The 14,913-nt window shown below is 42.5% G+C and overlaps 1 long non-coding RNA gene across 2 annotated transcripts; it reads right to left on the bottom strand.

The window, feature by feature from the left end:
* Window positions 1-841: 841 nt before the first annotated feature.
* LOC311274982 lies at window positions 842-3,273 on the bottom strand. Of its 2 annotated transcripts, XR_014624802.1 has the most exons (3): window positions 3,130-3,273; window positions 2,543-2,842; window positions 842-1,875 (listed from the first exon to the last, which is right to left on the bottom strand). It is a non-coding gene; the product is annotated as an uncharacterized lncRNA (long non-coding RNA). The 2 variants fall into 2 exon arrangements; XR_014624801.1 differs by having other exon boundaries at window positions 2,543-3,273.
* Window positions 3,274-14,913: the final 11,640 nt, after the last annotated feature.

The following is a 14,913-nucleotide window of genomic DNA, read 5'->3' as shown; positions in this document are numbered from 1 at the left end:
TGTGTGCCATCATGGCAAGACGTGGCTATATCTTTTGTAGTAGAAACTAACAGAAGTGGTTTTGACTACTCTGTCAGTTTGTCTGTCTGTCAACAGATATTGTCAACAGATGGTGTCACAATTGGCAAGATGAAGTAGGAAAGATTAAGTCAACTTACAGGTGTGTAATTGAAAACAAAATCAAGGCCGAGTTCAAAGAGGGAAAGCAAAGGAGCTGGAAGTTGGTGCCACAATATGGCGCCATATACTGAAATACAACACACATAGGAGTATCCTGGAGCATCACACACATCCTCAAGCACACACCAAATGTGTCATATAGACAGAAGTGGCTGGGAAGTGTCTATAAAGCTAATGTGACAAAATTGCTGCCTCTGTAAAGTGGATGCATGTGGTGAATAGAACAGTGGTGTATCCTTACGAGCTGACTGGTTACACTGAAAAAAATTTGAAGTGACATTTACTTAAAAAAAGCTAGACAAGTTTTTCCACGCAGAAAGTGCTTGTAATCTTTACTCAGGCTATTTCTAAGTAATATTAACTTACTAGAACCACTTATTTTTCATGAAAAATACACAAGTAAATTGCACTGGCAATACTCACCTATAGATTGTAACTTTCACTCAGATTACCATTGCATCTAATTACAAAACCCAAGTAAACGTTGCTGATGCTTCTTTGTGTTTCTTACTCATCTTTGCTTTGTTATATTCTATGTAAATATAAAGTAATATTTTTTATGAATGTTTTAGTTAATATTAATTGAATTAAGTAAATATTTTTACTATTCTATTAAATAATAATTCAATATCTTCCAAAAACAAATATTTGCAGCTTAAGGGATGTTTGAAAGACACTTTTATTTCACATTTGAAATGGCATAGATATATTTAAAATATCTACATAACATTATAACCACAAACACATGGCCATACAACTTCTTGCTAGCAAATTTCAAAACAGTGCATATATACATATACATAGAGTACATACATCAAAGGAGTTCAGAGACTGTTATTAAGCTCAAAAGTAAAGTAGTGTAGAATTTGAAAAATTAAATGTGGAATGACAAAGCACCAACTGACTTAAGAATAATATTCCAGCATATAAAAGAATACAGTGTTACAGTAAACTTTTCCCTTCCAATTCTGTAATTACATCAATTGGGCTCTATTACAAACTTCAAAAGATTGAAGCTGTCACTTCCTCATGGATTTTATAGGCAGAAGTTCATTGAGGCGGAAAAAAAAAATCTTCAAAGTTTCAACCAATCAGATAGCTGGCCTTAGCAGGGGAAAAAACAAGCTATTCAAAAACTCAGCGGGCACTGTCCCCTTTCTTCTAATCAACTTTCAGAACAGTAAAGAATACACACATCAACTCTGTCCATTGACAGTTGCAATCACTACCTTTGCAGACATTCTCAGGATGTTCAGGACAGAAAGAACTATAAAACTGAGCAACACTTGAAATCGCTGTCAGAAAACTGACACAAAATGCAAACAAATTGTTTGTGCTGGACAAAAGCACAAATAAACACTGGAACACTCACGCTAAAAGTTTCTTGTGGAGCGACTGGACCTTTGCTGACATTTTAAGAATGTCAAGCTCAAGAAACAGCTTCTAATACTTAAAACGTATATTTCAGTTTCAGTGGGTAACTTAAGTTGACAGCATACTGTAGATGACACCCATGAGCAGGAGGCAAGCGTTTGTCACACTTCCGCAGTCCTCCAGAACTTCTGTCCCCTCAATGATGACTGACACGTACACGGGATCTTGGTTTTCCTGTGCCACATTGGGATGGATGACGGAATTCTTCATCATGTGATTAATGCAGTCCTCTCTCACTGCTTCTTTGCTTCTTTTGACGTCCTGTGAAAACAAATAGCCACAATTAGAAATAACTAAGAATAGATTCCAAGTAAAAGAAAAGGTTAAAGCTCTGGTCTACGATCTAAGAAAAATTTGAAAAAAGCACCCCCAGACTGCGACACAAACGTGCCCGTAAACCGTAATCTCTTGTTTATGACAGATAAGACACACAAATACACACATCGTAACGCGTTTATGATAATCCATCATATTGATTTAGCAAAGGCTTTGTTGAAAACAAACGGACAAGACCGGGAGGAGGGTTAGCAAAACAGTTGAGTAGTGACCGGGCGAGAGGTTGTTATGGAGAAATAAATCCGGACAAATAAAATAAAAATCCGGAAATAAATCCGAAACCTCTCCGCTTCGCGTTGGGATTTCATTCATCCATTCATTCATCTTACTTGCTGCTTCATTTAGCTGCCACGAGCAAATAAATAGGCTCATTTGGTGTAAACATGATAGCAATGTTAGCTTGTTGTTAGCTTACAATGCTAGCATAGAGGCTAAGGTCTCCGTCGAACAAGTAAACAAGTGTTGACAACACTGCAGAGACAGACACCGTCTAATAACACAGAAACAAACTAACGGCAGCTTTCACAGTCATCAGCAGCATCAGCATGAAAGTTATCTGTGTCACAACATCCACAATAAAGACGAAGATTACCTGCTCAACAGAAACTCCGCTGTATCAGCACCGGGTCCATATCTTCACAGACCTTTCGCCACCGTTCAAATGATGACCCGATGTTTATTCGGGTTTGAGCCCTCTTTGTTTCACATCTCCGGTTTGTGTCTTTACAGTGACAGACTTTCTTTCTTTGAGTCTTTGTCAGTGGGACAAGCAGAGGCAGCTGAACTGCTCAGGGCAAAACAAACCTCTTGTCTGCTTGTAGTTTCAAATGCGGAAGTGGGTCGGGACCAGACGTGAGCAGGAGCAGGAGAGTGAGCGAGGATTGGATCGGACCTGCAAATGAATTTTTCGCAACATAAGAGTAGGCTACCTCCTATTACAAATTGAACCAGGCAAGGACAGGAATTCCCTCACACACAGGGGCGTAGCAAGCTTTTCAAAAGTGTGGGGGATGGATGTGGTCTTTCCAGTTAAGAGAACTTGTTCCAGATGCCTTAACATTTGCATTCCCTCCTGCTCAAATCTTTCTCTAAGCTGCATGTCAACAACATCCAGAACTTTGTAGAATTCAGTCCTGTAGTAGTCAGAAGGGGACACATGTACATGTGCAGGAGCACTACCTGTGAAGCGCTGAGGTGGGATACGGACAGGAGGAGAGGCAATAGGAGTGAGATGGAGTGTCTCACACATCCTTGTTGCCTCTCATTTACTCATTCACACACGTACGAATATATATCTGGGAAACAGACAGGTACCAAAAACAACGTCTGTAACGTTCTCTGATGATTATAAACGTTAACTACTCCTTATATGTTCAGTAAACAGGTAGGCACCAAACCCACGTATGTGTTTTTCTAATGTTTTCATGAGTGTTGACAGCCATAGACATATATACATATGTTCTTCAATGTGCCTCCTTGTACATACAGCTGTATAGATATAAGTATGTATATATGTTCTTCAGTGATCTGCTCTATGTAAAAGCCAGCAATTTACATAGACATATTTTTTGATTTTTGATTTGCAGGCTTTTTTATTTTTTTGTCTCTATGATTGTCATTTTTAGTAGTTAAAATCACTGGATATAAAAACGATTCATCTAAATCAGTTAAATGTAAAATGTAGACATCAGTGCTTTTTATTCCCACAGACATCACATTTACATGTCAGGATCTGGTTATTATAGACACAGATTCAATATTTATCATCACAGTAACAGAGTTACATACATTGGCAGCTGTAAACACTCATAGAAACATTAGAAAAACACATCCGTGGGTTTGGTACCTACCTGTTTACTAAACATATAAGGAGTAGTTAACGTTTATAATCATCAGAGAACGTTACACGCGTTGTTTTTGGTTCCTGTCTGTTTCCCAGGTATATTCGTACGTGTGTGAATGTGTAAATGAGAGGCATGAACTTATAGCGCTTTGTAGAAGGAGCTTTATAAAGTTCACTCCACTGACTCGACGTACGATTCACCACTCAGTGAAGCGTCTATGTATATGTACATCTATGGCTAGTTCCCGCCTCCTCAGCACGAGCTGAAGGATAAATCTAACACAGCAAGAGAGGCGGGACTTAAGGCAGAACAGCCAATCATCAGCCGGTCAGACTGAAAGCCGGTGTCATGTTTGAAGCAACAACAGGAGAGGGAGGGGGAGAGGAGGCATCCGCAGCGCAGACAGAGAGCGGCCATAGAAACTGAGCGACTGTAGTGAGGCATTTGTGCAAAACTACGGAAAAACTGCAGAAAAAGTGTGGGTGTTGAACCCTCTAACCGGGAAAAGTGTGGGTGTTAAAACACCCACATCCCCCACGGGTGCGACGCCCCTGTGTGAGTCACACAAGAGTAATATTTTGGGAAATGATTGTATTGGAGTCTATGGGCAGTAGGAAGGGATCTTGCTGCACTCAGAGGGTCACTTTGAAAATTCTGTAAATCTCTCTGCTTTTGAGCACATATTAAGGAGGAGATGACAGGTTTGTATACACTTGTGGAGAAAATCATGTGCATAAATTGTTAATTGTAGCCACAGTGACAGGATGAACAGTGAACAGTTTCAGGCCAACACAGACACTGATCAGATTAAATAAAAGAGTGATACATTCTCAGTGTGTATGACCTCATCATTAGATTATGTAATTAAAATAATTTGACATTTTACCTCATTCAGTGAGTCCAACATTGGTTTTATTTTGGTCCCTGCAGTCCCGCCCTTCCTCTGAAATATCTCCAGGAGTTTGGTGGTGTACTTGTCCAATCTGGACAAAAAGGTTCGCTCCAGATGCATCATGGTTATTTGTTTAAACTCCTCTTTGATCTGAAATGAGAGATAAAAACACAAAATCATGTTAAAGATGACTCATGAGATCTCACATACACTTGAACATGAACTGAACAAGAACAAGAACTGGATTCACCTGATTTTCACAGAACAGAGGAGGCCATCTCTCCAAGAGGTCTTGGATTGCGGGGCAATCCTTGACAACCTCTGTTCTTCTCATAGCGAAAGACTTCTCCATGTTCTCATTAATTGCCCTCTCATTGTTCTTCTTCTTTATTTCCTTCAGCAAATCTAGTCTCTCCTTTTTTTGTGTGTGTGTACTGCTGGGGTGCTCCGTTGCGTGCGACCCTCTACAGCGTGCACCGTCTTTTAAGTGTTTTTATTAGTTTTTACGTCACGTATATGTTGTGAAGTTGTCTGTCAGCATCGGGTGAGTGTGCAACTACTTTCGGGGATCAAGATGTGGACCTCGGTATGGATTATGCAATTTTTTGCACTTCTTTTTATCCTGGAGCTTGTCTGTAGCTTCTGCCAAGGGGAGAGGAGTGCTCCTCAATATGGGGACCGCATTGTTGTCAACAGGAAGCTTCTCCTTTTAATTACGATCTTTTTTTTTTTATCCCCTTCCACCAGGACTCAAATCTCCCAAGGCGACACCCGTGGAGGAAAAGGGGCAGGAGAGGAGGCATTAAGCGCAGAGTGAAAAAGTTTTGCCTTAACGACCGACGCCGGTTGCCCCCCCTGCCTTCAGTCTTCCTGTCAAACGCGCAGTCCCTGAGGTGCAAAATAGATGAGCTGGAGAGCCTGGCAAAATACAGACGCGAAATTAAGGAATGCTGCCTGCTTGGAATAACCGAGACATGGCTGACAGAGAGTGACCTGGATGACGAGATGGCGCTCACAGGATTCGGCTGCCCCATCAGGCTGGACCGCTCTCGTGATGTGACGGGGAAGAGTCGCGGAGGAGGTGTCTGTTTCTATGTAAACCAGAGGTACTGTAACACCATCACTGTGAGGGAGAAAATATGCACTCCTGATATTGAACTACTCTCCATCTCTCTACGTCCCTTCTACCTTCCACGGGAGTTCCCCCAGCTGTTCTTCACTCTGGTTTATATCCATCCCCGTGCCAATGCCACTACAGCCATCCAAGTGATTGAGGAGTTAGCACATAGGCCGGACTGCATTTGTAGTGACAGTTACTTTGTTAAATTTTCAGACGACACAGCTTTGCTCTCACTCCTTCAGGGCACAGAGTCAGACCACGGACGGGCACTCCCTGACTTTGTCAAGTGGTGTGACTATAGCTTCCTGGACCTAAACGTCTCTAAAATGAAGGAACTCGTCATAGATTTTAGGAAAAACAAGGCAAACACCACAGTCAGTAGGATTCATGATGAGGATGTTGAGATTGTGAACTCTTATAAATACCTGGGCACCGTGTTTGACTCCCAGCTTAAGTTTGACTTCAATACTGAGTCAGTAGTCAGACGGTCCCAACAGAGAATCCACTTGTTGCGGAGGATCGGCTCCTTTGGCGTCTCAAAACCCATTCTGTGTTCTGTGTATCTGTCCTACATCGAGAGCCTCCTTACTTTTTCCTTCATCATCTGGTTTAACAGCCTGGCAGTGAAGGACAGGAACTGTCTAAATAAAATTGTAAATGTCGGCTCTCAAATTATAGGTACACAAATGACAGATCTAAACTCTCTTTGGGAGAGATGTGTCCGTAAAAAGGCAAAAGGCATTATTAACCAGGAACACGCTCTTCATAAAGAATTTGTGCTGATGCCATCAGGACGGCGATATAAGCAGCCTCTTGGGAAGACCTGTCGGTATTCCAGGTCATTTGTTCCTTCATCTATTTGGCTGCTAAATGCAGAGAACTGAGCCGGGAATTTGTGCAATGAAATAGTGTTCTGTTTTATTTATTATAATATGTCTATGTATGTATGATTTATGTCGTATGAATGTTTTTCATGGCGGTGTCAACCACTGTAGAAACTGAATTGCCCTTTGGGGAGAAATATAGTATTCTTCCTTCCTTCCTTCCTTCCTTCCTTCCTTCTAAGGTTTCCTCAGTCTCACCAAATGGCATTGGTGGCAGATAGTTGACTTCAGCTTTTTTTGGCCTTTTAAAGCCTTTAAGTGAACCCTCTTCACTGGAGCATCGTCTCTTCAGTGTGTTCACCTCGAGCTCTGGAATGGCTAATTAGCGACCTCTTAACTTTGCCCTGTAGTTGCCCATTTTATACTTTATCCTCTGTTGCCAACCATATAGGCAATTAAAAGACCCTGGCTCTTTAAGGCATGGGTATTTTTCTACCAAGGCTTCAGCAACAGCTAAATCTGGACACCAGTTGGATATGCTGTGAAGCCAAATATAGTCTCTGCGAGCTTCTCAAGAATGCTACGAGCTACTCTTGGGTTTGTCACGGCCCTGCTGGCCTTTTAACTTGTCTTCTCTTGCAGAGGTGCTGCTGCCCTGGCTCAGATGACAAGGCTGATCAGGTGCACCTGGGCGGTGCTTCCAGAGGCTTTAAAACCCAGTCCCCAGCATGGCTCTCTCTCTCCTCCTTCCCTGCAGATGCACATTTGGTTTTTTGTTCCTTGGTTTTGCATCCAACATGACACACACACACACACACACTCACCCACATTTACACCACTGACAATACAGACTAGCACACCTCATCCATTTGGTTTGTTGCAATATTAAAACTTTTGTTAATAAATTATTTTATTTATTGGCATTTTTGTCACTCCGTGGTTGCTTTTGTCACTGCTTTGAGCTAGGTTGTGACAGGTTGTTCAAAAGTGTGCCAACATTTCATAAGCTTGCTTTCCTGCTTCCAGTGCAAGGTCTACATCATAAGAAAAGACTGGTATTTCAAACTTAAATGGCCATGGCTTAGACCTGTAGGATGGTCCACTCTGATCTGGGGAGGAAAGCAGGATTGTGTCGCATCCAGATGAGGAGGAGCTTGCTTCCGTAGATAGTGGAACTGGAGACTCGACTTCTGACATGTCCACAGGAGTGAGACTCAAGATCATTGGTTCAGTTTTTACTACTTTGAGGTTAGCTTTATCTTGTACTTCCTCAATCGAGGTCAAAGTGAAGGACTGACCGTCGAAATCCATGTCCTGGTACATAACAGTGAATGGTCCTGTAATATCAAATGTCTCTCGAAGAACATCAGGTTCATCACTTCAGGACCAGGTGAGGTCCTGAAGTGTGCCTGGGATGCCTGCAGGTAAAAGTACTGTGCGGACATCATCCTCCCCAAAAATGATCTGCAGTTTCGCTGAGGTGCCATATCAACAGGAAGAAGCTGCAACAACGGAGAAGAGAAATACACAGAGACATTTATTCACAAGCTTCTCTCCTCATACTTAAAAGGGCGTCTTCCTGCAAGGGTGTATGGAGCCAAAGGATAAAAATGTTTAAGCTCTCTTTGCTCAAGTAGCTGCACACTCCCTGTGTTCTCCAGCTCATTAACTCCTCAGGTGTTCATTGTGCCATGTATTTTGTTGTCTCACAAAAAAAATCAGTTTGTTACAAATCACCATTATCTGCAACACTTCAGAAAAGTCAGGCAGTCCTGCAGTGGAACGACAACACAACAGCATTTCCACTGCATAGTTGGTGACTAAACTACACACATTATTGGCAACATGCACAGCCGTAACAGCAGGGAATCTGCATTTCACCAGGTCTTTTAGATCATCCTTAAGCACATCTAAAGAGACCTCTGTTGTTTTTGTGACTGCAAGTGATGGTTTGACAGCATGTGATTTATGGTATGCAACCATGAGCTGGTGCTTATTTGCAAGGGACAGCAAGATATTCCTGAAACAACCAGTGTGTCTGACCACCTTCTTGAAAAAGCTGTGTTTGGCCTCGAATCTCATTGTCCAGAGGGCAGCTAGGGGGCCAAATTCCCAAATGAGCTGAGGATAGTGATCAAGGAAATGGTGCTTGGGAATGAGCTTATGTTGGGGGAAAACATAAAGGAATTTGCTTCGGTGTTCTGAAATGATGCTGTCAAGATAGCAAATGCTTTGTTCTTGTGGCAGAGCGGGTTGCTCATTTCTTTTTTTTAATTATTATTATTTGGGGTGTACTACTTTAAGTGTGGCTTTTCCTCTACTTTCCTCTACTTCCGTAGGAGCGTGGCTGATGTATGCTTGACTTTGCAGCGGTGTTTTGCCGACCAAGGTCGGAGTTGGGGGAGCGTGGCCTCGGAGCTGGCGCATACGTTTCCATGCATTGCGTGGCATTCAACTCCTACGGTAAAGCTGCATTGCTGTGGTGTATCCCTCCTGCGCCAGAGCCCTGAAGCCTCCACGTCCCGACGAAGTGGGCCCCTACACCTTGCATGGGCCGCCTACTGCTGTTCTGTCTGGGTTGTTTTTTTCTTTTTCTCAAAGCTCTTATTGCCATTTTAGTGTTTAATAATTGTTTTGTTTGTTTATTTTGTGTGTGTGTGAGTGATATTTAGATCCGTGTGTGTGTGTGTGTATTCTAGGCTCATTATATAGTGCAAGTTCCCCACCTTATTGCCTGGCCTAATAGTTGTCTCTCTTTTGTTTTTGGACAGGAGCTGGTGGTGCCACTGGTGCAGGAGACTGGCTGATCCCGGTGGTGGCGGTCCCCCCTCACTTTCCTGTACAGTAGTGCACTTGGGTGTGAACAATGTGTGTGGTTTTCACGTGTGGTGTGGCATAAGGATCCTTCCCTGCTCCCTCAGCAAGTCATCTCTGCCCGGTGAGCCCTCAGCCCTGTACCTAGCACTACAATGCTCCACTTTAAGCATTGTGTCCACTTTAACAGCAAGAAGTGCAGCAGTGAGTTCCATACGAGGAATCGTCACTGGCTTGAGTGGTGCCACTCTGGCTTTGCCTTGCATGAAAGAGACATGGATACGGTTGTGGTTGTTTTGCATCCTGAGATATGTCACAGTACCATATCCACATTCACTGGCATCTGAAAAGTGATGTAATTCACAATGAGTGGGTTGTCCAAAATCCAGCGGTTTGAGACATCTGTCTATACTGAATGCTGTTACCCTTTCCAGGTCTTTTAACCATTTGATCCACTGCTGTTGGAAAACTGAGGGAATTTGATCATCCCATCCAAAGCTCCTCCTACACAGATCCTGTAGTATGAGCTTAACTGAAAGCGTGAGTGGCGCAAGAAATCCCAAAGGATCATAAACAGAGCTGACCACTGATAGAATCCCATGTCTGGTATGGGGCTGCTCTTTGAGTGCCATTTTGAACTTAAAGGCGTCTGTCTCAACGCACCAATGAAGGCCAAGGGCTCTCTCAACTGGCAACTGATCTCTGTCCAAATCCAATTCATGTAAAATCTTTGATCTCTGCTCCTCTGGAATGGATAACAGTACGCCACGGTTGTTGCTAATCCATTTTGTCAAATGGAAGCCTCCCTTATGACAAACAGCTGTCAAGTCTTTGACCAATTTGACGGCCTCCTCCTCAGACGGCAAGCTTTTGAGACAGTCATCCATATAAAAGTTCAAATTGACTGTGTCAATTACCTCAGCAGGGGAACTGTTTTGGTTATCTTCTGCAGTCTTACGTAGAGCATAACAAGCACAGCTGGGTGAAGATGATGCCCCGAACAGATGCACAGTCATCCTATACTCCACAAGTTCATGCTTCAAATTGCCTTCAGGCCACCACAAGAAACGCAGGAAATCTCGATCATCCTGGGCTACGTTGACTTGATGGAACATAGACTTGATGTCAGCCATTACGGCCACAGGTTCTTGTCTGAATCGTGTGAGAACTCCTAACAAGGAATTAGTAAGGTAAGGGCCCTGTAAAAGCTGACTGTTGAGAGAATTTCCTCTGAACTCGGCTCCGCAATCAAACACAACACCAAGATTTCCTTTTTTGGGATGATACACTCCGTGGTGTGGAATGTACCACACCTTTCCATCAGATCGTTCCAACTGATGTTCAGGAACAAGTTCAGCATACCCCTCCTTGATAACATCACTGAGAAAGTTGGTGTATTCCCTGTGGAACTCCTCATTTCTCTCGAACCTCCTCTTCAATCCAAGCATGCGTTGCTTAGCAACACATTGGTTGTTTGGCAGAGAGACATCTTCTTTCTTAAAAGGAAGTTTCAAGATGTAATGTCCATCTTGAAGCTTTACTGACTCCTTCATGATTTCCATGAACCTTTCATCATCTTTTGACATCTCCTCTTTGCCTTCTGATGTATGTTCATTAAAATCATGGTTGTATTGATTATTCAGCAACTCCTCCAGCCTTTCTAATGATATCCTATTAACAGTAGCAGCGAGGTGGCCACTCTCACACCGCTCATCACTGTATCCTTTAAGGGGGCAATTAATAACCCACCCCAATAGGGTCTTAATGGCATAGGGTCCATTCCCATGACTGTTAATTACTTCCCAGGGTTCGAGCAATTTGGAGGCGTTGGTTCCTATCAACAACTCCACGTCTGCTTGGATGCGAGGAACATCAACAGTATTCAAATATGGCCACTTAGCCAATTCCTCTCTGTGGATGATGTTATCCGTGTTCACAGGCATCCTCTTCTGGGTGTAAACCTCTGGTAAGTCATAGTACTCTTTTCCAGTAAGACCGGAAATCTCCAGACCTCTCAATCTGTAACTGGACACTGATGTTCTTGGGCCCATGGTTTGTAGACTGATTTGAGCCTTCTTCCCTGTCATATTCAGCTTCTTCATTAGGTTTTCAGAGCAGAAGGTGGCTGTACTGCCTGGATCCAGAAATGCGTATGTTTGTATGATTTTGTCTCCTTTGTTGGACTTTACTTGGACTGGTAAGATAGACAGAATCCCATCACTGTTTCCGGCCCCTGTATAATCACATGGCTGCAGAGAGACCAGTGCACTGCTCACTGATGGTTCCTTGGGCTGTTTAAGGTCTGCGTTACCTGTTTTCACCTTTTGGTTTATGTGGAGAACACTGGGATGGGTTTGGCTGCACACCTTGCAAGTCAAGCGTTTATCACAGTCCTTGCTCATATGCCCAATGCGAAGGCAGCCAAAGCAGACTCCTTTCTCCTTACGAAAGTTTATCTTGTCCCTGTGCATTTTCTCCTCAAATCTTGTACACTCCTCCAGTGGGTGACCTTTGTTGCAACACGCACAAATGCTGGTGATCTTTGCGGGTGAAATTCTTTGCCTTTGAACCGGTTTAGAATATTTAGATTCTTCAGATGCAGGGGTTTCAATGGTGGTAACAGTGGTTGCAAAACTGTCTCTTTTAAATCTTGGCTTTGACTGGGATTTTGATGTGTTAACATTTTTATTTCCTGCAGTGAGTTGTGTATTCTGAATGTCCCCAAAGATTGGGTCAGAGACTATTTTAACTTGATGCTCAATGAATGTGACAATATCAATAAACTGTGCCCTACGATGGAATCCTTCCAGTATCTCATAAGCAGAAACTCTCCATTTTTCTCTCAGCTTGTACGGAAGCTTCATGATGACTGTTTTCATATTCGCAGGCATATCCAGTTCTCTCATGTATTGCACATCCTCCATTGCATTACAACATTCCCGCAAAAATAGTGCATATGCTTGAAGGGATTTGACGTCTTCAGGTTTTATGACTGACCAGTTGAGAACTTTCTCCATGTATGCTGCAGCGATCTTCTGTTCATTTCCAAAGTGTTCTTCTAAAAGTTGTTTAGCTAAAGTGTAGCCTCTGTCTGGAGCCATATGCTGACAGCTCCTTAGGCTGACCTCTGGTGTATTTATCCAGAAAATACAAACAATCCCCTTTGTTGCTGGCATTGTTCTCCACACAATGTTCAAAGGCTCTGATAAATGTTCTATACTGCAGAGGATCCCCATCAAAAAATGGAATTTCCCTTGGTGGTAGTAAATGAGCAGCTTGTTGTTGTATTAGCAGTGTTGATATTTCATTTTGCCTTTGCAGTAGGTCAAAAAGTGCTGGTGTTTCATCATTTCTTTGAAGAGGTATTTGAGACTGTGAAACATTTGGATTTGTTAGTTGAGGGCCCAAATGAGGTACGCTTATTGCTCTTCCATGATCTGTTGTTTCACTTAGTTGGCATCCTGACTGTTATTTTGTGTTGCATTCCTATATGCATGTTGTTTTATAAATGGTTGGCGTTGTGAGTCCACGAGTGTAGGTTGATATTCTTTTGCCTTTGGGTTAAGAGTGGAGGAAGCTTCCTTTAATTGTTTTCCTTTTTCAAAATATGATTGCATTCCATCAGATTGTGTTTTTGAGAGCGCTTGGAGACTGGAAGATGATAAAACTGCTAGCTTAGCAGCAGTAGCAGCCATTTCAGTATCGAGCTCCAGCCTTTCCTTTCTCCTCCTCAGTTCCTCTGTTTGTTCCTCCAGAGCGTGTTTCTCCTTTAATGCCGCAGCGCGAGCTTCAAGTGCAGCTCTCTCTGCCTCAGCCCGAATGTGTGCTGATGCAGTGGATGATTTTCCGCTTCTTGAGCTGGCATAACTTTTCAGGCTTGATTTTTTACCAGAAACATTCGTCTCGATGTTGGAGATGCTGTCACTGGGTTTGACCTCACTTTCAGCACAATCCTCATTTTCACCAGGTCTGGGAATATCTGTTTTTTCCATCCACTTGTTCACATCATCAATAAACTCATTTATGCTCAGAAATTTTGCTTTGAACCATACCTCATGTTTGTCTTTTTCTGCAGAAGGTAAGTATTTCAACAGAGAATTGTGTGTTTCTTTTGCTTCATTGCACAGAGTTTTGTATTTGCCGAAAGAACAATGTACTTCCGTTTCATATTCTCTGTCTTGCATTAATTCTTGAATGGTTACTTTTAGATTAGATGCTTTATTTAGTTTAGATTTTCTTGTTTTTTTGCATTGTTTCCAGTTTCTCCAAAAATGCCTTTTCTGTTAGTTTAATTGGACGTTTAATGGCAGATTGCGTTTCAGTTTCCGTATTGTTTGCACCCCCGCTGGGCTGCGCGTCAGCCGACTCATCAACATTATTTTCGTTTTGTACCGTTGAATCCATGACCAAACACACACACAATCAGAAAACTCTTTCAATAAACACCTTTCACAGATCAATAATACACGACCCCACATTTCCATAAAATACCAGTTCGAACCAATGCATTGGATTTGTTGGTAAAGTGTGCACACAACGTTTAGTTGGCCATTTAATAGTTGGTAGCGCTACACATACCTCCGGTCCAAATGTATTGTCTGTGTGTCCCGGTGGTGGTCCGTGGTCCCGGTTTGCGGTCCTTGCTGCTGGCTAGCAGATGCTGTGTTGCTTGTCCACACAGTCCAAACGATCCTACAGAAATCCAGCGATGTCCAATCGATCAAACTCGAGCCACAGAAATCCAGCGATGTCCAGTCGATCAGCTGTTCCCGTGAACGGCGATCCTTACGAGTTCGTTAGCGAGTTTTTTGACTTAAATATATAGTCTTTCCTATAAAGACTCATATATTTGCGGCGTTGAGGCAGCGATGAGGGAGAACTCTTTGTTCGGACGCGTGTTCTTGTCCAGTTGTTCCGTAACTTTCAGTGCAGCGACCCGTTTATTCATTTACATCCATGTCATTAAATTGAACTCAAAACGCTAATACTTTTTCTTATTTCTATATTAACACACTCTCTCTCTAACACGGTCAAAAAACTATATGCAGGTTCCCTCTCACACACCTGCCACTCATTACCTGGCGCATACCTATATGCCTTCTCTGGCGCTTGTGACACCTTGTGTTGGGACCAAAAAACTACAAGTAAAATAAAAATAGAACAAACCAAAATATTGTTATATGGCTCCAACAATAATAAAAAAAATTATTTTTTTGGAATCATGTCAGAGCCAGTGTCTTTTTACCCTGTGTGTCCTTTTGGTATATTAGTGATATAGTGATATACTTAGATTTCCTGACGGTGAAATTCCACTAGGTGGCGTTGTTGGCTATCAAATTCTATCAAATTACCCTCGTAGCATTGCCACATTCTGTATGGACTGGAGACATGACAATGTAGGAACACATGTGCCTCGCCTCTCCTTTTAATTGAGGATTTGTTTTTGAAAGGCAAACATTCCTTTTAAAG

The sequence above is a fragment of the Pagrus pagrus genome (genome assembly GCF_965226575.1).
Source record: "Pagrus pagrus genome assembly, chromosome: 19".
Lineage (NCBI taxonomy): Eukaryota > Metazoa > Chordata > Actinopteri > Spariformes > Sparidae > Pagrus > Pagrus pagrus.
Note: the sequence above shows the minus strand (reverse complement) of the source record. Positions and strands in the feature narration are given on the sequence as shown.